Genomic DNA, 23,348 nt, shown 5'->3' on the forward strand with positions numbered 1-23,348 from the left:
AATGCATTGCTTACAGAATCACTTCAGAAATGATTCTCTGCCATGCAGTAAGAGGGCACTCCAACACCAACACGAATATACATCTAATCTACACATTCTCCAAAAGTGAATATTATCAATAAGAATCTATAACACTTCTTGCAGACGCTGATATCTTCAGGTTTATTCTCCAAAGAAAAGAAAAACATCTGTTACAGCAGTGCCACAAATTAATGGACCAAATACTCTTGATTTCCCTAATGATTCTCAAGCATGACTTCTTTTGCAGATTGATAAACTTCATGCTTGATCCTCAGCTTATAAAAAGATATGGAATGTATCAGGAACATGATCTTATGTTGGAAAGAGCATTATGTCTTTTGGCACACACGAATCTGCCTAAAATCAAAAGTACAGACAAACTGTGAAGTGGGAAATTTAAACAGGTTGAGTCAGGGCAAATTACTTCTGACACTGTAGTTGCTTTTACTTCTCACTCTTACAGAAATGCCATATTTAACACTGCCTCAACATAACAATTGCCTCAAAATGGGTTAAATTAATTTAGAGTTAACAGAATGATACTGAGACAAAAAGTTATCAGCGTTGCACTACTGCTTATCAAGACTTTTTGCCAGTATGTCATCAAAACAGAGTGTGCTAGAACTGGGTCAGAGCTTAAAATATTTGTGTTTGGAAATGTAGCTCTGCCTGTCTGAGACAAACTAGAAGACTAGGTCTATCCTTTCACCTAGAAGACTAAGTGTCCTTTCAGACGGTAATTTTATGTAAGCCTGCATGGTAGCCAGGATATGACAGCAGGGCGTGTAATTATTATTTGTCTATTTTTTAACTAGATACCTCAAACATTGGAAAAAAAGTACCTACAACAAAGCAAGCTCAGTAATGGCTACATCAGCCCCATAAGCAGAAATAGGCAGTATTCCCAGCAAGCTCAATGTTGCCCAAACTAAACCATTAACAAGCTGTAGAATTTAAAGCTAACCTGGAGATATTTGTGACCTATAATCACAATATGCAGTATAAATAGCCATAAGTTTTTATGGTTATTCATAAACTAAAAGCTTATTGTTATTTCCACTAATACTATACTAACACTAATTCATAGCTCACTTGACTTAGACTTTTTACAAAGGTGAAAAAATAAACAGAAGAAACAGAACAAATGTGATCAGCAGTTGAATATGTAGGGGGAGAAATATTTGCTTTACAGATTATTGTAGAAATCAAAATAACTGTGATGTGGCTTTAACTTAGTGTCTTTTGCTGCTGCTGCTGCTGTTGTTCTACATTTTCATGTCTCCTTTGTCCCAAATACAAAAGGCTGAAATGCCATTATATAAAATGTATATGTGAGTATTTATGAGTATGGATGTATATATGTCACGTAAACAAACGTAGTAAAACATTTTCCATAGCTAATGTTACTGGGCTTCCCATGGCATAATATCAGTTACATAAAAGGGAGACTTTTGTTTACTAAGTTTGCTTTGACATTTCAGTCCAGTTATTGCCATGGCAGAAGACAAACCAATGAGGTCATTTGCATCATCTGAGTGGAATTCTGAGTAATGTCATCATTCAGTGGGCAGCTGAGAACAGAAAAGTGATTGTATCCCATCAAACCAGGCTTTATAATCAAGTAAATAATAATTGGAATGTAGCATTAGTCTACGCAGATAACAAGTCTGTTTGGCTGATATTTAGATAAAGAATATGGACTTTAAATTGACGAGAATATTTAAGGGAAAAAACAGAGAAAAAGGAGTAAAAAAATCACCTTTCAAGTGAATCTGCATTTACAGTCAATCTTACTCACATCAGAATGATCTGAGATTTCCTTTAAATATTCTGTGATATAGCCCATAAAAATCTTATTTGCAATGATAATTTCATTTTGTTTATGGATTTTATAGTTGTTTTGCATGATGGGGATAGTGCACTGGCTGCTTTTGGCATACATTGGAAAATAAGAGAAAGATGAGAACAGAGTTCAAGTGAATTGTGAGCATTTTTTCAATTTCAATATATCTAATTGAATTTAATTCAATTCCTAACTTTCACAGTTATGAATATTCCACATACTAAATATCATATCAAGTCAATAATATGCCTGCACAGGAAGTGATCATTTAAATGTCCTTAATTAAATCAGTTATATAAAAACCAGACCTCAAGTGTTTCTATAGTGAATTATGTGTTTTTTGATCTGAAAATGTTCAGAACATGTCCACATTGCATGGAGAACAGCGGGACTCACTCTTCAAGCTAGCTTTAAATAAGTTCATTCAGGTACCAGAAGCATTCATTCAACTGTAGCTTGCTGAAGCACTTAATATTCACTCAGACCCAAATGGCTCAGGTTAGCCCAAATTTTAAAATGTACTTTCATTTAAAATTAATATCTGCACTGGAGAATGTGTTGAATCTGTTGTATATCACATTAGTCTTTGTTAGCAGAACGCTGTAGGGATTTAAATGTGTGTTAGCAAATTACCTTCATTCAGAACATCAGCCTCACCTGAGTGTCCTGAGCTATGAAATTCAGGATGATCAAAAAAGGAAAGGAGAGTGACAGACTAGGTTAGATTGATTTGGAATGGTAATGTCTTCACTTTCAGCACAACTGGTAAGAGTTTTAAGAAACAGGAGAATGTCTTTTAGTAAATGGAATATGAAGTAAGCCTGAGAATAATACTGTATTTAACCTCTTTATTCTAAAGGACATATATTCACACATCTCTGTATATCTTAGCTTAGGCCAGTGTCAAAGAGGAGGAGTTCAGTCCTGTAAGGTACAAAGTATTCTGGCTGTAATCCAGCAAAGCACTCAAATATGCGCTTAAATTGAAGTGTTAGGCTCATACCACTAACTTCAATGAGATTATGCCCAAAGATAAGCTAATCTTAAATGCTTTAATGGATCAGAGCCACAGCGCTAAGTCCAACCTCAGGGGAATGTTTTCCCCTCTATGTTTCTAGATAGAATCCACAAAATATTTACAAGGTCTTATCAGGAAACTGAGCTGATATGATAGCCAGACTGAATGGGTTCAGAAGTTTGGGATGATTTGCAAAGCTTGAGACATTTGTGTTAAAATAAAAGTACAAACAAAAATAAAAAGTGTTCTTTGACTTTCCCAGGTTCAGACATTCATTTATTCATTTAACACAAGGACCGAGCTGGTATAACTGGACATGAATATAGATTCAGCAGAAGAAACAAACTGAAAGAGCAGACACAGGAAGTGTTCTGTATTTTCATTTGCCAGATTTCTCTCTTGATTTTATCTGTGGCCTCTATTATTTCCGTAATTGAAAAGAATAAGAAGTTTCTAAGCTTAAGAGTGTATGAATAGAAAAAGCATATCAACTGAGACTAGATAATACAGTCTATATTATTAGATATAAGCGATGCTTTTACAAGCCTGCTGCTGTTGCAGCTGAAAACAACTAGCAAGTTACGGTTAGAGTGAATAGGAGTGGGTTTAGGAAGAAAATAATGTCTCAAAAAGCAAAAGTAAGGCTATACTTTTCAGCATTATATATTAAAATTTCTAACTTTGTAGTTGCCATGCAAATTTTGTTCTTTCCTTGGCTCTTGCAAGTCTGGAGAGTGCCCAGCTAGAGCAGTGGAGCCTACTGAAGGAAGAAGGAGGAATGATATTTGTTGCTTTTCAAAATGAAAGGAAGCTAGAAGAGAGAAAACAAATAATGTATATACTTCCACCACTCACCCATTTACAATGGGCAGCAAAGCTTGCAAGCTTGTCTTCAAACAGTGGTTGTTAGAGTTAGCGATTGAAAATGAATGGTGAAAACGGGCTATACAATAATGTTTATATGCAGTGTAGTGTTTGTAGTAATACGACTTGAACAAAGAGGTAATAGCTGAGAAGTCCTGGGCACTCTGACTGCCAAAATGAAAATCAAGCCACATTAAGTGTCCTGAAAAAGAAAAGGAGAAAATATCCCCCTAAAATAGCATTCAAAAAACTAGGATTGCTTCAGCTAAACTTGGCCTCATGTGGGTTTCTTGAAGGTTTGAGTCTTATTTAAAAATAATACCCCATATACACAATAGGGCACCATATTTCAGGGGAAATAATTAAAGACAGCATCTCACTTTTCAGCTAAGAGCTCTCATTGAAGCAATGGGCAGCTCTGGCAAAAGTCTGCCACAGTGCACCCTGCAGTAAGATCAAATCAAACTGATAAAGAATTCTATCAGAGGTTAGCGAACATGAGACACTTTTGAAATATAAAGTGCCCAAGCAGCTCAGCATGTGTACTTTTTTCCTAGGTTTATCTTATTCCCACCATTCAACTTCTCACCTTTTCATCATATCCATCAATCTCTTCCTTGTTGAGAAACAATTGTATCCTAGGAATCTCTTGAACTCATTTATACTCTTTCCTTTATTCTCATTTCCTTGTATCTTGTTCTGTGGCTTTATTACCTTTTATATGAGAGACACTCCAATTTTCTATTTACTCCTAGACCCTTCACGCCAGAAAATGTTCTTCGGATTTGAAATCTGACACTAACATATATCAATTTCTTTCATAAGCTGGAAAATTAGATTTTGACTCACCTCTTGAAATGTGAAGAATGATCTTTAGTCAGGTAGGCACATTTTATATTTTCATAAAATATTCCTAACAATATTTCAGAACAGGAACATGTTTTCTCAACACATTCCCATGGCTGTTCCTTTCTAACCCCATAACCAAATCAATTAAAACCAAAAAACGTGAACTGCCTAATTCCCAGTTCCCACTGTATGTAGATTTTATTCTTCAACTTAATGCAGCAAAAAGATTCGATGAAAAAGAAGCTACTGAGTGCATGCAATGTTAGGGACTCATTACTTAGTTTCTTGAAAGATATTTGCAAAATAACCCACGCTCTAAATTTGCTAACACTTTTTTAGCTTAATTTTGATTGATTGACTGAAAATTTGTTGCTCCAATATATGGAATTATTTTAATCTGTAGTTCATTGGTCCATATCTAACTCATTTCAAGAGATGCTAGCATTTTTAAAAGTTCAGCATCTCTCCTGTAGCACATGTAAAATGACTGTGGTGATTATAAGAGCTCTTTTCATGGGAGGCAATTGTCCCGCCAAAGAAGCCACAGTCAGAGCTAGCACTGTTTGGGAACCTCATCAAAGAGACTGAGAATTAAATGCACTCAGAAAGACAAGTTTCTTGGGAGTTAGACTTAGATCTGGATTAAGGTATATTGGTGAAGGGATTTAGTGATCATTGGCTATTGCAACTCTCCTTAGAGGTCCACAGGCAGCTGGTACAATTTAGAGCAATCTCAAGATTAGTCCCTTGTCTAATCTCTTTGGTTGTCCTCAAGGTGATGTTAACTAAAGTTTTACACACTCAAGGTAACTCCTCTCAAGTTAGTCTCACTGGAGTGACAGTGGTCGCTCTATAAAGTAGTTTGCAAAATCACTCTCCACAGGGTGACTGTGATAGCAACATATGACAACTGAGCTCTTCATTTTGAGCCAGAACCTCAGATGGGCCAACTAGCTCAAATTTAAGGTGCTCATTTACTCTAGTGAGACGTCTCCACCCATGAATATACATAAATTAAATATCAAAATGGAAGTTAAAACCTGAGTTTACATGTAATGAAAAGAGACCTTCAGAATTTTTCTTTATTTAGCTTTTAAAGTCCCAAGGGAAATGAACAAAGCAAATCTCTCACAGGGAAGGGAAGTGCGTTTAGGTTAAAAAAGCAGAAGAAACCTTTTTTCTATTTTATTTGTAAATTAATAAGTTCACTACAGGCTTCTAACTGTCTCACTTTCTTTGGGTTAGGCATTTGTTACTGCAGTGTAGTTCCTTTAAATCCAGTAGCACAATTAAAGTAAAATTTAATTTTCAAGAAAACTAACAAATGCTGTTAATTTTTGGAGGCAGTGGAGGTATTTGTCTTTAAACTGCATTGTTTGCAATTAGTAATTAAACACAAGGACAATTTAGACTTTCTTCTGTTGCTAGACAAATATTTTAAAAATTGGGAAATAGGAACTTAAATAGCAGATCAAATGAGTTACCTGTGTAGTTATTGAATCAAAATGATATCATATTAAAACTGAAAGTGAAGGAAAACACAGTCATTGGATATGACATCAAAAAACAGTTAATCTCTGAGTGCAGCTCAATGACGCAGCTGATGCAACCTAACTTCTCTGTATTGCTGCAAGAAAATCCCCTGCTCTTCTCTCTCTCTTCCCCACCTCCTCCCTTCTACTTCCAACCCTAACTCCTGGCTGTGCAATCCCACCCCATTTTCTGTATCAGTTGTGGTTTATGTCTTCAGAACAAATGCTCATCAGAGTCTGTGAAAGAAAGGTTCTGATAAACCCCTTCCACTTGCTGTAACCACAGAAAATTGCTTGTTTTTCTTGTCAGTTTGTTTTCTGCCAGATATAATGAGCTGAATTCATCTACTATGGGGACAGTGCCTGAGTTGGCTTAAGGCTGGGATGGGCTGTACAGCCACTAGTGTGAAAATAGTTGAGATGGGGAGGGAGGATATTACCCTTTTCAAGGCAGGAAGCTATTAAGTGATCTCAGCTTCTTCTATAGCTGTACCACTAGGAGCTTGGTTGCTGTAGCTGGGAAGGGTAATATAGAAGTCTGATGTGGCAATACCACAAATAGACCTCACTTTATACATCTGGTTTAAGTTGCTGCAAATGGACCTTTACGTATGTTAACAGATTTGCCAGAGGGTGATTAAACACTTAGTAAAGAACTGTCCTCCAACTCCTAAATTACATGAACAAAGTTAAATGGGATTAATACATGAATATTCATTCTAGCATAGCTCTAGGACCCAGTGCAGAATCAGGGATTTTGGTCTTTCCCACATGTTTTATAGTGTATCAAGAAGCTGAACAACTGGGATCATTTTTGACCTTGTAGAACAGAGAATTGCAGAGGTAGGAGTCTCTCACAGAGAATGCTATGCCAGCAATGAACACACTTTTGCTGAGAGATGAACTCTTTTCCTGCAAACAAAATATAATGCAGCTGGCTATCTGTACACTATGATAGTATAGGATTTTAATTGAACTTTGCTGACACAAAACTGGAATAATGTAGTGGCAAATCAGCTCTGTACTGAAAATGAGGATCAACTTACACTAATACACTTTATCGTATTATTCTCTATCCCCTCATAAAGCAGTATATAAAAAAAACTAGCTTTTCTGACCACTTCTTTGCACTGAGAAGCCAAGTTCAACATGCTGCATATGCTGATAAATAGAACATTTTCCTACTGGGTTAAAGCTAATTCTAAATCTTTTAAATCCCTACCCCTACCCCAACTCAGGAACTATGTCATATTGCGCTAAAGTACAATCAATATAACTTCCTAGGATTTTTCTTAATTTCTGTTTTCAGATAGGCCCCCCGTATTTTATTTAGATTCACATGCGATAATCCTGAGCTTGCTCTTTGACTTCATGTCATCCTCTTCAAATCTCCTGACTTTCTTCCTTCACATATTTCTTCTTTAGCTTTGAAGTCCCTCAAGAGCACTTTTTTATTCTTTCCCTTTTGGCCACAACAGGTCATCCCCATTCTCTTCAGCTTTGTTGATGTAATTACTGGGTAGAGCAACTGGAGCTGCCTCTCAGCAAGGCCTTTTGAGTTTTTGTTTTGTACATACTTGGGTTTCCTTTGTCAGAGGTTTCCCACTGTGCATTATGTGTCAGAGCACGTTCTTTACACTCTTACTACTTCCTTGCTCTTACTATCTAAGGTCCGGTAGTACAGCAATCATAAATGTTACATTTTGCAATGTTATCTACAAAGACAGGTGATTCCGGTATATACTTTGGTATATACTTTGATACTGAATAATCTGAGGGTATAGTTGGTTTAGCTCTAATCTGGAAATATACCAGCATTCAGGTTACCCATTAACAAATAAATTGCTATATTTCTTTGTAAGTAAAAGCTCAGATATTTATGTTTTGAAGGTGCACAGAAGTTCATCTCTAGCCTGATCTAAAGCCTACTAAATCAGTGACAGGATTTTCTTCAGCAGTAGCTATCTTTGTATCAGGTCCCTTGTGCAGTATCTGTCCTCAGCTAATGACAGATACCTTGTCCTGCAACTCAATAATGAGAGAACATCTTTCTTAATAGCTGGTATAGGATGCATCTATGCTAATTCATCAAGGATTTTAACTGTTAATAAGTTATAAAATAGCACTTCAGCAAAAGATGTAGATGTATTTATAAAACCAAGAGTAAAATTACAGACCTTCATAATTAATTTATCAACGTGTTTGCAGTTTCTAGTCCATGGCAAAAGAAATAACAATTAATATTGAGCAAAAGAAAATAAATCTGCATCTAGAGCATTTTAATAAAGGTTTAAAAGAAAATCAGCACAGATCACTTGACTCTGGCTAACACTTGTTTATCTTCTATCCATCTGTCTTTGATGGATGTCGTTCACACTCTTCAGTTTACAGTAAGAAGCAGGTTTTTAATTTTTGTATCTTTCATCTCTCTAATGCCAGTCTGTGACGGATGACATGACAAAAAGATTTGTCAATAAATTCTAAATCCTGGATAAGAAATAAATTAGTAATATAAGAAACTGATTTGCATTCTCCTTTGACAGCACAGTAACTGCTCCTGCTGCTCTCTTGCTTTGCCATTTTACTTGCTTAATCTTGATAATAACACTAATTCAGTATAGGGATATATTGTATTTTTTAAGCGCAGGAGTCTACAGCATTGTCATAATATGCTTTGTGGCACTATTTGAGCTGCAGTATTTTGATATCTTGCTGAAGAATAAGCAGCTAGCAAGAGGCAATACTCTCAGGATCAAGAACTGGATTTCAAACCCACTACATTCCACTTTCTAAAACAGGATTTCTTAAACATTGTGACACTGATCTGTCTCGCACCATGCTGTTTCTAAAGACTGATCATCTTAATATGTAGATCATGTGCATCTGATCATTATTCTTTGACTTTCCTGAAAGGTAAAGTTCACTTTAACAATTGCTTTCCTCAAGTTTAGGGATGGGTCCCTAGAATATTTCATGTAGTTGAATGCTAATTTGAAATTCTTCTTTTGGGGTACTTTATCCTTTGCATAGAGAAAAGCCCAGGTTTACAGGTTCCCTCAACATCTCCAAAATGAACATGAAAAGTAAAGATTTGGGAACTGAGTGCAACTTTGATTTTTTTCTTCTGAGTGTAAAGGTATTTTCTTCTACATATAATTTCTACTTCAGAAAGGACAAGGAAAAAGCTCTTTACAGTATAACTTAGATTTTCATGCTTAGTTACTCTTGCAGAAGACCTCTGTTATGCATACATGCACACACACACACATACAAAGAAAAGAAAAAGAAGAAAAAGAAAATGAGACTGTAATGCTTTTCTGAAGGAAGAAATAAGTACTCAATAACTTTAAAAAAAGATATTTATGAAGTCAGGCAAGACTAAAATAAATTTATACAACTGGAAAGTAACAAGGCTAAAATCAATAGTAGAAAGAATTGGATGAATTTAAAATATTTCTTACATATACTATACTTTCAGTAATGATATCTCACCATTGCAGTTATTCACTTTTGCTGCAGAGCTGCTTTAAGGCCAATCTGAGCAGCATCCAGGATTCCCTCCAAATAAAGGTTTCTTTGTATGGTGTAAAGGACCTCTTCTGCAGTCCCTTTTTCAGCTCTCATCAAAGGAAAGACTGACCAGGTTAAAAAGAGACAGCAAGGCATCCTTATTCTATAATCAATTTCCAGTCCTTGGATCGGACATCTTGGTCACTTAACCTAACCTTCTGAACTGTAAAGGTGACAGATTTCACCCATTATTCTTAGATCCAGCTCAGGGCTTTACATTATCACTTATTATTGAAGTATATGAGCATAGATAGCATCTGGAGGAGTTATAACATTTCTTTTAGAAAGGTTCTTTGTCTTAATTTAAAGACTTCCAGAGAGAGAGTTCAACAGAACATTGATTATATAATTTCATCATTTAATTCTTGTCAGTTTAAAAAATGAGACTGATTTCTAGCATAAATTTTCTTCTAGACATTAGATTTTCTCATAAGCAGAGAAGTGTCTTATACAAAGCAAATCTAGGTGCATAATTCGCACTTTGAATGGACAGGAATGAGATATGCCAGAAGGAAATGTTTTGAAACAATAAATGATGGGCAGCTGAAATTCTGTAAAGCCCAAATAGTTAAGAGAATGAAGCATTTAGTGTTTGAAGCTTCAAATCCCCATCAAACAAACAAAATAATATGCCAGCACAGCTTTTGGGGTCTGATATAGGCTATGACATTCAATTCATTTTCTTTTTACATGTTGCATTATAAAATGTTTTAGCAAATCTGGAACTGACTATTGGCATAGAGGAGCTGAAACAAATCTTCCTTGGCCCAGGAATGAAGGAGCTCGGCATCTCTGTGTTCTCATCTGGAAATGGTGATGCCCTTAGGAGCTGGTTTGCTCTCAGAGGGATCATTACAATATTTCAAAAAGATATTATCTTCTGCGGGGCTGGAACCTAAGCAGTGAAAAATTATAAGATTCAGAACAGCAAAAGCATATGTTATTGGAGAAACAATATAAAATTGGCCAAATTCGCAAAACCACAGGGAGAGCTTTGTGAAGTAAAAGAAAAGGAAAATGATAGATTTCATGTGTTTGGGAAATGATGATCTTGAAGTAGAGAGGAGGGAGAATAGTATTCTAATTTAATTACAGGACCAGCAATAAGAGAAAGGGTATAAGTACAGAAATACTTGATTTTAAAGAACTCTTGAAATGCAGAGGATGCTGCAGAGTATGCTGCTAGAAGTATCCCTGAACACTTTGGAGGAATGAGATTACTAACACAGGGAAATTTGTTTCACTATTTATTATTTTTGTCTGATATTTCTCATATAGCCTTGCAGTAATTTGATTTCAAGTGTGAGTTAAGTGCCTGTATATATGATATGCATATCTTCCACGTATTCTTGAGATCGTAAAATGTAAAGCTGGAAGAATTTTGTCTTCAGCCAAGGCTGCTGGAAATATCTTGGGAAGGTATACCTTATTTCCAAGACCTAATGGATCCGGACACTTTGATGCCAAGAGTATTATCAGAATCTCACATCTTATTCTTCTCAGGTAGGGACAGAACATACCCCTGTGCAGCATCAGAAAACTCACGGCATATGGGATTCAAAGTTTATTAAACTTCACAGTAGTCCCACAGTGTTCAAGCAACAGTGCTCAATTAGATCTACGACATACTTTGTTTTCCTTACCTGTGCCAAATTTATCACATCTGAAGCTGAGAATTTAACGTAATTTGAACAAAACTTTCAGACAAAATGTGTTCAAATCAAATTCATGATCTCTCTTAAATAGAATTAAGATACATAGCTACATTACTTATTTTTTCACCATACAGGTGTAAAAAGAAACACCCACATATATTCCTCCATTTTCACTTTCCTGGGAATCTGATCTTTCTCCCTTTGCGACACACGACAGTTCTCTATCTGCTTCTTTCAGGAGAAGGCTAATTATCACTGTTGGAGCCTTCCACTCTATATGTTTATCATTGATCCTTCTTGATAGTGTTTAATGCGAGTGATGAGACTGGGACTTCACATCCCAAAAATATTTAGATGTTTTAAATTCAGTGACAAATAATCATTGTACCAAGTAATACCGGAAAAACACAACTTTTCTGTCTCACAGTAGTTCTAAAGGGTTAGCATGAGCTGTTTTATAGAGAGGGAAGAATAGTACCTATTATTGCAAATGTGGTGAATTATATCATAAATGCTATTTACTAGTATAGTAGTACTGTGCAAAAGGCAATATGAACATGCAAACACAAAGACAGAATAATTCAAAATACAGGGAATCTTGTGGGAAGCAGAACAAATTATTGTCACCAGCTCATCCAACAATTTCTGCCTCTTAAAATTAAAATCTTCTTGTTGAAGTGCACCTGAAGAAAAACTAGCAGAGAAGACAGAAGAAAAGTAGTATGTAAAAAAGGAAAACTTACAAAGGAAAAATTAGCGTGCTATGGGAGTGCACTTTTTTCTTTCTTTCCTCAACTGAAAGACAAGGAAGAAGTCAAGGGAGAGTATACAAAATACCCCAACAGAGCTTTGAAGGTTAGTTCTAAAAAACCGAGGAGATAAAGCATGCATATTTGTTAAGATTCACCTCAGATCTAAGTTAAAAATGCATGTAGGATGCATAATTTTAATCTTTCTTTGTCACAAAAACAAGTAAGAAACACTTTAGATATGACACACTATGGCACACGTCATTACTGACTGTTCCTTATTTTTTATAGATCTATACAAAGAAATTAAATTAGGAAGAAAAAAAAATCTGTGAAATATTATTATAAAGAGGACACCCTTATCTGCTAAAACCAGAATTCTGCTATGCTCACTTTGGAGTCAGTGTCCTGAAAAGGACACTGCAATCCCACTGAAATGAGAAACGTTTCTTGACTAAGACATGTCAGATAGCTGATATAGGAACCAAAAGGAATGTGACTGCATGTACACTTAAAACTAAAGGGAGGAGATGATCATACTTAAGTATTTGCAGGCTCATTGGAACACACACTTAAAAAACCAAACAACAGCACCCTCCACACACTCCACTGCCACCCACCAGTAATGCATTTAGCTTTGAAGAAAAGGTTCCCCTTGGATCTGATAGCCAATCTTGAAAAGATTTGCACTATCTTTTCTTTTAAGCATTTGAAATTTTCAGTTCACTATCACCTATGTGATGCATACATTGCGTTGTACATCTCCACTACTGAAACACAAAATCCAAACAGGCAAATACATTTGCAAAGGTACCTGATAGAAAAGGAGTCTCCTTTTACTCTAGAGGTCTGCACCCATTAAGTATAACAAATAGCTGACTGGGTGCATCTGTTCAGTTCCCAAAGAAATCAATGACAAGGTTCCCTCGGGGCTGCCGTTCCAGCCAGGCACTACACAGCTCCTTGGAGTGTTAGGGAGAGGTTAAAGAAGGACTAAGTGACACATGTAGAGGCAGTTTGTAGCAAGTATCCTATTCTAATTCAAAGTGCCTGGGTTAGTGCTTTAACAGCTGGGAAATTCTAGTTATCATATTACTTTCCTCAGAGTAAGGGACGTTTTTCAATAATCCCACTTGATCCCACAGGTCAAGTCTCAGAAATGTTAACAGTTCACTGGGGAGTTACCACTGCTTCTGTGTTTGTGTAGGGTCAGATGATAACTAAAGTTCAGTGATTTTCTATATGGCACCCAGCTCCTCCGCTATATTCACCCAAAATCTAAAGTTTAAATCACAGTCACAAGTAGTAAATCCTTGAACACAAAAAAAATTAACTTTCCATTTTGAAAAAAAAAATCATATTTCTAATCCCATTTGGCAAATGAAAGATACATTGATTATATTGGGTCTCAGAATTCAAATTTTTGAGTTTTAGCTGTGTAAAATAAAATTTAAAAAATCAGGCAAAAAAAACCCAGCAGTTGCAGGCAAGGGAGTTTCATATAAATATCAAATTTAGTCAAGACGATTTGTTTTCTGGATGTCAATGAAGGGCACAAGGGGGGAAGGACTGAGTGGAACAGGGAGCCCGAGTGAATGACTTCAAGCTTCTGGGTGAGCTCAGGACAGATCCTGTGCCTATGAAATCATTTGCTATTGTTAGCCTGCATAAAACGTTTGGCTATATGCCTACAGCAAAACTAGGGTGTTTTTGTGCCAGACTACTGTTATGAGGACAGTGTATAGCAGTGTATAACTGTTATATACAGTTTTCACGTACAGAACAAAAAATTACAGATTTTTTATTTTCTCTGTGCAAGTCAGTTTATTAACAGTTGTCATTGTCTACAACAAAACAGTAGAAAAACCTATTCAGGCAGGTGTGTTTCCAAAGCACTAGAGAAGGGAAGTCTTAACTGTTCTAGTTACAGGAGTGAGAGGAGAGTGACTTCTGCACAAACTCTTACCCTTGGAACGGCAACTTGTCACTGAACAGTTGATTCCAGATGTGCTGCTTCGACTTTTTACAAACCTTTACCTTTACCTGCACAATGACTCTGACTATCCATTCTAGTGAGGAGAAGTAAAAAAAAAGTTTCTATCTGTGAAGACAAGTTCAGTCTTTGGGAAACAGCACATAGCTTTGCTTTTATCTGAGCGCACCTATGCACTCCACGTCTATAACGGCAACAAGAACTAGCAGGTATCCACTTACAATAATGAGAGTAGTTTTATATCTGCAAATGTCCCATGATCTTATTTCTCAGTAAACTCTGCAGTACAAGGCTGTAGTAAGAATAAGAAGGAGACTAATGGAAAAGTCAATTCAAAATCTTTTTATTATAATAAATTAAATGTAGTTCTTTCCATTTCTGGACTTAGCATTAGTATTTGAGTACGTTTCAAGTGTTGAACTGTAGTTGTGCTTTACTAGCTGTAATCACTACTCAAGGCAATCTTATTTTTAGATATTGATGGTTAGGCCATTTTGGTTTAGGTCCAGGTTACTGAGGTCCAGGTCCTTAGGTCCAGCTTTAGGTCCTGAGATTTGACGATGTAAGACTATAAAAATAGAGAACAAGTAGAAAGTAATAGAGTAATTAATTCTAAGTAAAAGAAAGTACTATCATTTTTAAAAGGTCATTTCCCTCACCTCTGGAGAAAAGAGTGTTATGACACTGATCATGTCAGAATGTCTTCCTCTGCCCTAACTAAACCAATTTAACACCAATTATAGAGCATTTAAAATATATCTGTTTAAAGGCTAGTTAAAAGGTATAGCTAGCCTAGGAGGCAGGTTAGTTGAAAGTACTTAATTAAGTGGTATCTTGGTTGGCATGTCTTTTGAGCAGAAAAGTTCTTTAACGTAATTCACATTTTCTATCAGCATATTCAAGAAGTCGTAAGTGTCTTTGCAGGAAAAAGTAAAATGAATGTCATTTGTAGAGTGCAATAGTACACAAAACAAATACCCTAAAACACCTGTTTATCTGAGGAATCTGTCACTGTCAAATGTTATGAAACAATTTATCATAATAAAGGCCTTAGATAGTTTTGTTCCTCTCCTCAGGATCCACTGACATTAATTATTTCCAGGAATCTGTAGATTCCAATGAAACAATAAAGATGAGGAATATTGTTTCTGAAATAATTTTTTCCATCAAGTAAATGCCTCTAGGTAAAAATATGCTCTGTGAAATCTAACTCTCTTAAAGACCTCCCTATCCTGTGGTTCATAATATATAGCATAAAACAGTTGCTAACACTAATCCTAAACTGAGATCTTTCACCAAAAAGGTGAAAGATACATGTTGATAAAGAGATATAGCATCTGCACTGTGATCAGATGGCTTGTCTTAGATGAAGCTGAACATCAAGGATAACAAGAAGGGCTTCTTCAAATATATCAGTAACAAAAGAAAGTCTAGAAAAATATGGGTCCACTACTGGAACGGGGCAGGGGCCCTGGTGACAAAGGATACAGAGAAGGAAGAGATACTGAATGCCTTCTTTGCTTCAATCTTCATTGCTAAGGCCGGTCCTCGGGAACCCTGGAGACCTGGGAGAAAGTCTGGAGAAAGGAAGACTTTCCCTTGGTGGAGGAGGATCGATTTAGAGATTATTTAGGCAACCTTGACACCCACAAGTCCATGGACCCACGAGTGCTAAGGGTGCTGATAGATGTCATTGGTAGGCTACTCTCAATCACCTTTGAAAGGACGTGGAAAACGTGAGAAGTGCCTGAGGACTGGAAGAAAGCCAATGTCACTCCAGTTTTCAAAATAGGCAAGAAGGAGGATCCAGGGAATTACAGGCCTGTCAGCCTCACCTCCATCCCTGGAAAGGTGATGGAGCAGCTCATCCTGGATGCCATCTCTAGGCCCATGAAAGACAAGGAGGTGATCAGGAGCAATCAGCATGGAATAGCTAAGGGGAAATAGTGTTTAACCAATCTGATAGCTTTCTATGGTGAGATCACAGGCTGGGTAGATGAGGGCAGAGCAGTGGATGTTGTCTGCCTTGACTTTAGTGAGGTTTTTGATGCTATCTCCCAGAACATTGTCATAGGCAAGCTCAGGAAGTGTTGGCTAGGTGAGTAGACAGTGAGATGGATTGTAAATTGGCTGAATAGCCAAGCTCAATGGGTTGTGGTCAGTGGCGCAGAGTCTAGTTGGAAGCCTGTAGCTAGCGGTGTGCCCCAGGGTTCAGTCCTGGGCCCAGTCTTGTTCAATGTATTCCTCAATGACCTGGAGGAAGGGACAGAGTGCACCCTCAGCAAGTTTGCTGATGAGAAAACTGGGGGGAGTGGCTGATACCCCAGAAGGCTGTGCTGCCATTCAGAGGGACCTGGACAGGCTGGAGAGCTGGGTGGACAGGAACCTCCTGAAGTGCAACAAAGGCAAGCACAGGGTCCTGCACCTTGGGAGGAATAACCGCAGGCAGCAGGACAGGCTGGGGGCTGACCTGCTGGAAAGCAGCTCTGCCGAGAAGGACCTGGGAGTGCTGGTGGACAGCAAGTTAAGCATGAGGCAGCAATGTGTCCTTGTGGCCAAGAAGGCCAATGGTATGCTGGGGTGCATGAGGCAGAGTGTTGCCAGCAGGTGGAGGGAGGTGATCCTGCCCCTCTCCTCAGCCCTGGGGAGGCCTCACCCGGAGTACTGTGCCCAGTGCTGGGCTCCCCAGTACAAGAGAGACATGGCACTACTGGAGAGAGTGAAGCGGAGGGCTCCAAAGATGATGAGGGGACTGGAGCACCTCTCCTCTGAAGAAAGACTGCAAGAGCTGGGCCTGTTCAGCCTGGAGAAGAGAAGGCTGAGAGGTGATCTCATAAATGTGTACAAGTATCTGAAAGGAGAGTGTCAAGAGGATGAGGCCAGACTCTCCTCTGTGGTGCCCAGTGACAGGACAAGAGGCAACGGGCAGAAACTGAACCACAGGCAGTTCCATCTGAACCTGAGAAAAAACTTCTTGACTGTGAGGGTGCCTGAGCACTGGACCAGGTTGCCCAGAGAGGTAGTGGAGTCTCCTTTGCTGGAAATATTCAGTGGCTCTCTGGACAGGACCCTGGGTAGTGTGTTCTAGGCGACCCTGCTTGAGCAGGGGTGTTGGACTAGACGATCTCCAGAGGTCCCTTCCAACCTCAACATTTCTGTGATTCTGTGATAAGAGGACATAGTATTTGCATTTAAGTACCATTTGAAATTAAAATTTCTGGTTATTATAAACAAGTTTAGGTACAGTTTATACTAAATAAAACGTAAGCTTCTCAACTAGGTAACTATTTTATATAGCTGAAGATATGCTACCTTTTTAAAATACATTAACCCATCATGCTTAGCATTGCCCAAATACTGAATAAAAATACTCTAAAAACTTTTGTTGATAATTCAGAAGGTCTATCACACTTATCCTATGTGTTAGCATGAGCCAAATGCAGCCACATACGTGAATGTTAATTACTTGTGGTGGCACGTCCCCTTCCATCAGATGAATTAATAAGCAGATTATATCTGGGTAGGTTCAGTTTTGATCTCTGTATCAGCAAGCCTAGTCTCAGCCTGACTTCATAAACCATATATTACCCTACCATTAATACTATATTATACTTAATAATAGATATCTTAGTTTATCTTCTCTGCTATTGCTTTGGTAACATAGAAATTAATGCAATTTCTGTTAACTGAGTCTCACATATAACTCTAGGAATCTTATGAATTAGTGCCTAAAATTCTGCTATAAAGTGAGTGGATTTACAGTAAAATTCTAACACAATAGATTTGAATTCATCTTTTTAGTGATTTTACCCAAAGCCAGAAAAACAAACAAACAAAACTAGTTACAGTGATTCAGCTTCCAGGTTATGCAAGCAATAATTTCCCTATTATAACATCTACATCTTAAGGGAGCATTTGAAATCTTCAGGATAACTAGTGGTGAAAGATATTTTTCTGTAAATCTAGATGTTCAGGAATCATTTACCAGTTTCCCAAAAGCTTTTTAAAATGCTCTTGATCTGCTTGATGACTGATGCCCTTGAGTACCAAGGGTTGTGTTGGCAAAGTAGGATCATATTTGCTTGCAGATGATGTAATGAGAAAATATTGGAATGTGAGAACTGATACACAGCAGGGTGAAAACCTTGCACCATGCCCCTTTGAACTAATTTAGTAATACATGTTATTTTCATGATATCATAATTCTAGAAAATTAAAAATTGTTTTTGAGGGTATAAAAGAAAGCAAAAAGTATAGGAGTTGCTATTATTGGTAGAGTTAGGACAGTTACTATATGTTTAGGGATGGGTTAATCTTAGAACATCACTAGAACTCAACTCTTAAATCCTCTGATCCTACCCAGTTTGCACTGAATGTAATTCTTCCATGCCAAAGCACGAACATCTAAGTTTAAAAGGTACCACCGTTATTTTTAAAGATCTATTTTCAAGGGCGTAGTTTTATGTTATGAATCTATTCAGGAGCCCACCACACATGTATAGTAGTGATACTGTCAGTCAACCAATCTGCAATTTGAAAGAAAACTTACAGTGGACTTGAAGTGCACATAACTCAGTGCTACAAGTCAAAGTCATCATCTGAAGGCCATGAGCGCAATAGTAAGGTGCCAGAGATTTTTATCAGAATAGAGTCCTAAACCAAAACTAAGATTTATACAAATGCTGAGTTAACAGAGGGCACCGTAAAGTCTGAAGTATTAAGAAAATCATGCTTTTAATTAATGGAGTAGAGATCTTGGTATTACGTACGCGATTTTTCTCAATCTTATCAGGACTCAATTCTTCCAGTTGAATGAAAGATCACAGCAAGGTGTATTGTGTAAATGAAGCTTATATTGTCAGAATGAAAACTGAACTCTTACAGAAGAAAGATTTTAACAATAAAAGCTTTAAAAGTTTCCCGAAACTGATTTTCAGTCCAATATGACACAATAAATTGTTTGCTGTTGAATAGAGTCCCACTAACAAGCATAGATTACATGTGTAAGACCTGCTTTTGCCTCCGGTTAAAGTACCTAAAAGATATATTAATTGTGCAACTTTCCTCTTTCCAGGCACTACAAAGAATGTAGTTCTATGTACTAGTGTAAGAGGAAATGGAAAAGAATATGAACAACACAATTAAATATATATATATATATATATATATAAATGTTTAATATCAGTAACTGCTCTAATGTTCCAAATAGTCTTAAGAGATTTTTCTTCATCTATGAGTAAAATATGCTTTATTATTTACTGGAATACAGAATAAAATGCAATTACATTAGCCGCACATATTAAAATACCAAATGGAGGAAGCGGAGCTATTCTATATATCCTGCAGTGTGACTCCTTGGAACTGTTTGTGCTTCATGCTTTAACAGGCTGAAAATGAAGTGCAAACTCATCAGTGTAATTATTTCTTCTCTTCCTTTTGTGCAGGCTGTACTGAAGGATGGACATCTTTAACTTAATCACTGATTGCATTTGTTGCAGTATGAATCTGTAAAACAACTGTAGCAAATCTATTGCTACGCTGAGTTGTCAGGAGCCCCAGCTCCTGTTCGCAAATTTGTAGCTCCGCTGCATGAAAAACAGAAAAACCTTCTTTCCCCTGCTGGTGGTTTGAATTGCTCTAATTTGTTCTGGTAATGGCGCCAGATGTCATAGTATAAAAGGAAGCCCGACCCAGCAAAAAAAGATTTCCATTCTGACCTTCTATTGAGTTCTGGAGCTCTTGCCCTTTTTTGTCTTTTGAACAAATCAAGCACTCACAAGCGCGCTGAATGGAGTGGAAAAAGCTGCTTGACTCTTGTGAAAGAAGTTACAAACAGAGCTGAGATGGCCGCTTGCCACTTTCCCTGTCTGGGTGACATCTGCCACTGTGTGCTGAGCTACTTTTTTGTTGGGGGGAAAAATGAACCTCAGCCTCGCCTCGGCAGGGCTGGCCCTCTTCCCCCTGCCCCCACCCCTGCGCCTTTGTTGCTGTTTCTTTTTTATCCAGAACGACTTTTATTTTTTCTTCATTCTGTGGAGTCTATCTTTTAGGAGACATGAAAGCTGTATCTATGTTATGGAGCTTTTACTTCAGCTAGATCCCTGACACCATTCCTTTTCTCATACAATGAGCATTTAGTTTATGTTATTTACCATTCCATTAGCCTTCGCAAAGGCAGGTTTACATCTGTAAAAAAAGCTCAACAGAGTAAAACAAAGTGAATACAGTCAGATGCCTGCTTATATTAATAATAGCTCACATTAATGATAAAGTCAGTCAACTTCAACATAATTCATATCTCTTAGCTTTTAAACCATATTTTTGGTTTACTGATTGTTGTCATATTCAACGAAATCTAAGGGAAGCTATATTTTTCTGTTTGCAGGAAGAAGTAATGAGGCTTGGGAGTACTGGTTATGGGTGCAAATAGGTGTGCATATGTGTACCTTTATGGGTGTGTACTTTTATATATGTGTCCATAATTTTCCAAGGTCCTGACAGTAATTTTATTTTTATAACTCTTTACTTACATAAGCCTAAGTACAGCTTTGCCACAAAATGTAGAGCAGGATACAGCTGTAGCACACAACAACAGAATAAGGGTCATTGAAAGAAAAATAGGAAAAAACATTCAAAACCTTTGTCTGCTTGATGAGAAAGTATCCTTGACAACCTCCTGAGAGCATTTTTTTTCACCCTGTCCTCTTGGCTTGCTAAGACACACTATTCAGCATCTTCTAGGGCAAAGACATTGCTCAGCAGAGAGCATAATCTCCCAATGCTACATGAGAGCTGCTTATATTTACTGATTGTGCAGAAAAAGAAAGAATAATTATGAGAGAGAATAAGAAGTGACAATCAGAGGTACAATTTAAAAAACATCAATAACAACATTTTAGAACCAGAGTATGTAGCCCTTGCTCACACTGGTATTTACTCATTTAAGAAAACCAACACGGGTGTCAAGGACTTTATGGATATGTTCAGTTAGCAGAATTACACAGATAGGCATTTTGTTCAGTATAAGGTGTTCAAATATTCTCTCTATTGAAAGAAAATATTCCTTTTGTGCACCATATTCAAGACAGTGAAAATCAAGAAATGCATTTGAGCCTAAAATTAAAGAGGACTGAAAATAAAATTTTAGGATCCTAATAGTACGACCTTAGTCTTGGACTCTAAAATAAAGTTTAACAGTGATTGTTAAGTTCTGCTCATTTACTCTCTGAGATTTCATATAAACTAGGTAGACATAGGAAAGGAAAAACTTCTATTATAGAAGAAATGTGTGGATTATTTTATAAATAATATCTTTGGAACATATTTTACCATCACAGTATACTTCATAGATAAACTATTTTGTGATTCCTTTAAATTAACTCAGAAGAAACAATTAAGTATTCATGTATTGAGTTGTTCTTTGTTCTTTGGTTGTCATTTGGGTTTAAAATGGGATGCAGATAAAAAGTACATCAATTACAGGCATTCTGTTTTGGATCAAAAAGCCCAACTGATGAAGGAAATAAGAATAAAGCTGACAACTCACTCTTCTCCTTGACGATATTGAGTTTAAAAGAAATGCAGTCTACTGAACCCTTGAAGAAAATAGTTTGGCCACTTCGTCTTGTATCTGATATGGTCGTCAGTTATTGACGAAGCAAAGCATTGCTGTGCATTACTAAGTTATTTCTTTGCTTTCCTCTGTGTTAGAGATATGTAAGCACTGAATTTAATTATTCTTTCAAGAGAATTATTCTTATTATTACAATTTACAAAACATGGGAGGCCATATATAACCGTGAAATACCATTTGCAGTATGCAACCCAAACTTCATGAAATAAACATAAAATAAAATAATCTTTCGCCTAATCCCCTCCAGCAAATATAACATTGTCTGGGCCACCAGTGCTTCTCCTAGGATTCTTACTGTTTGGAGATTTCTATACAATTTCAGTAAAAGTCTCTTCCTTTCTTCTCCCCATTATTCTCTTTTATTTATCATCAGTCCACCTCTTCTTTTCATTCTTTACGACACTAACTGACACTCACCAGCAACAGCAAGTTGAGGTCACTAAGGCAAATGCCTGTGTCCTGCTAGATTGGCCATTGATCTAGCAGTATGGTCCCACATGTCAGAGCAAGGTCACTTAACTTCCTTCCTTTAGTTTTTCATTTCTGCACAGGTAGCTACCACTTCAAGGTTCTTCCTCCTAGCCTGTCATGTTGCTTCTTATTATACTACTGCATGAAAAATAGGGTGTACTCCAGCCTTTATAAGACTCTCTCTTATATATTGCTCTACTAACAGTTCAGAAACATACTCTTCGCTAAAAAGTCAATGAATTATAATAGCTTTAAAAATACAATTTTATCTAGTAACAATTGCTACTATAGGAAGAAAAAATTCCTAAGACAGAAAAAAAGCTAATTCATTAAGAATATTAAATCTTAATGAAAATATGTTGTAGAGGAGTTATATATCTGCAGGGCTGACATAAATAATAATCTAATGTGAAGCAAAAATTCGCTCATGTACCTATTACAGTAACTTTTGTTGATGTAAAGCACTTTAGGATATTCCGTAAGTGGCACTAGGCTATCTATCTTTGAGCAAAAAAAGCATTTGGGAGTTATGCAAGGTCTTTTATTTAAAGTGGATAAACCTGCATATTACAAATAAACCTCACACTCTGGCATTAGTACTCAGCTCTGAAATATTTCATTTAAAAGTATATGTATTTATGTGAATATGTGAAACAACTTTTCCAGCTTGTTCTTTTGTCTGATTGACTTGACATAGTTAATTCTGTGTAGGAGTGAATAGCACATTCATTGACTGCAATTTCTAACTGACCAATGATATAGGTCTCAAGAATGTTTTTTAAAATAATCCTAATCCAGAAATGAAGCAATTTTTCTGATGGAAGAAAAATTATTAATTGCTCTATTTCACTTATTTTCAAAAACTAAAATTGGATATAAATAGAACGGTTGAAGCCACCTCTTCCTAGGCCCTTGTCATGATCTATAAAGGACAGAAAGCATTATGTATCTTTATAGATCTTATGATAAGATCTATAGGCCTGATTTTCAAATGAGATCCAGCTGCTATACTCACTAATACAAATCAAAATCACCATCCCTACTAGTTTTGATACCAGACTCTCTAATGTTGATGTACCCCTTACAAAGGGATAAGAATAGGAGGAGAGAACATTCTGAGATCAGAGATATAGGAAGACTTAAAAGAATG

The 23,348-nt window shown here is 36.9% G+C and overlaps 1 protein-coding gene across 3 annotated transcripts in view; it reads left to right on the plus strand.

Annotated features, from left to right (window-relative positions):
* LOC104141847 (cadherin-19) overlaps positions 1-23,348 on the plus strand; it is a 126,010-nt gene that overhangs the window by 6,813 nt on the left and 95,849 nt on the right. The window contains exon 2 of one of the 3 annotated variants that reach the window (XM_068932092.1): positions 4,572-4,627. The exons of the other annotated variants lie outside the window; for them this stretch is intronic. The gene's annotated coding sequence lies outside the window, so the exon portion shown is untranslated. The remainder of the gene's footprint in view (positions 1-4,571; positions 4,628-23,348) is intronic. 3 annotated transcript variants of the gene reach the window in all.

The sequence above is a fragment of the Struthio camelus genome, chromosome 2, assembly GCF_040807025.1.
Source record: "Struthio camelus isolate bStrCam1 chromosome 2, bStrCam1.hap1, whole genome shotgun sequence".
Taxonomy (NCBI): Eukaryota; Metazoa; Chordata; class Aves; order Struthioniformes; family Struthionidae; genus Struthio; species Struthio camelus.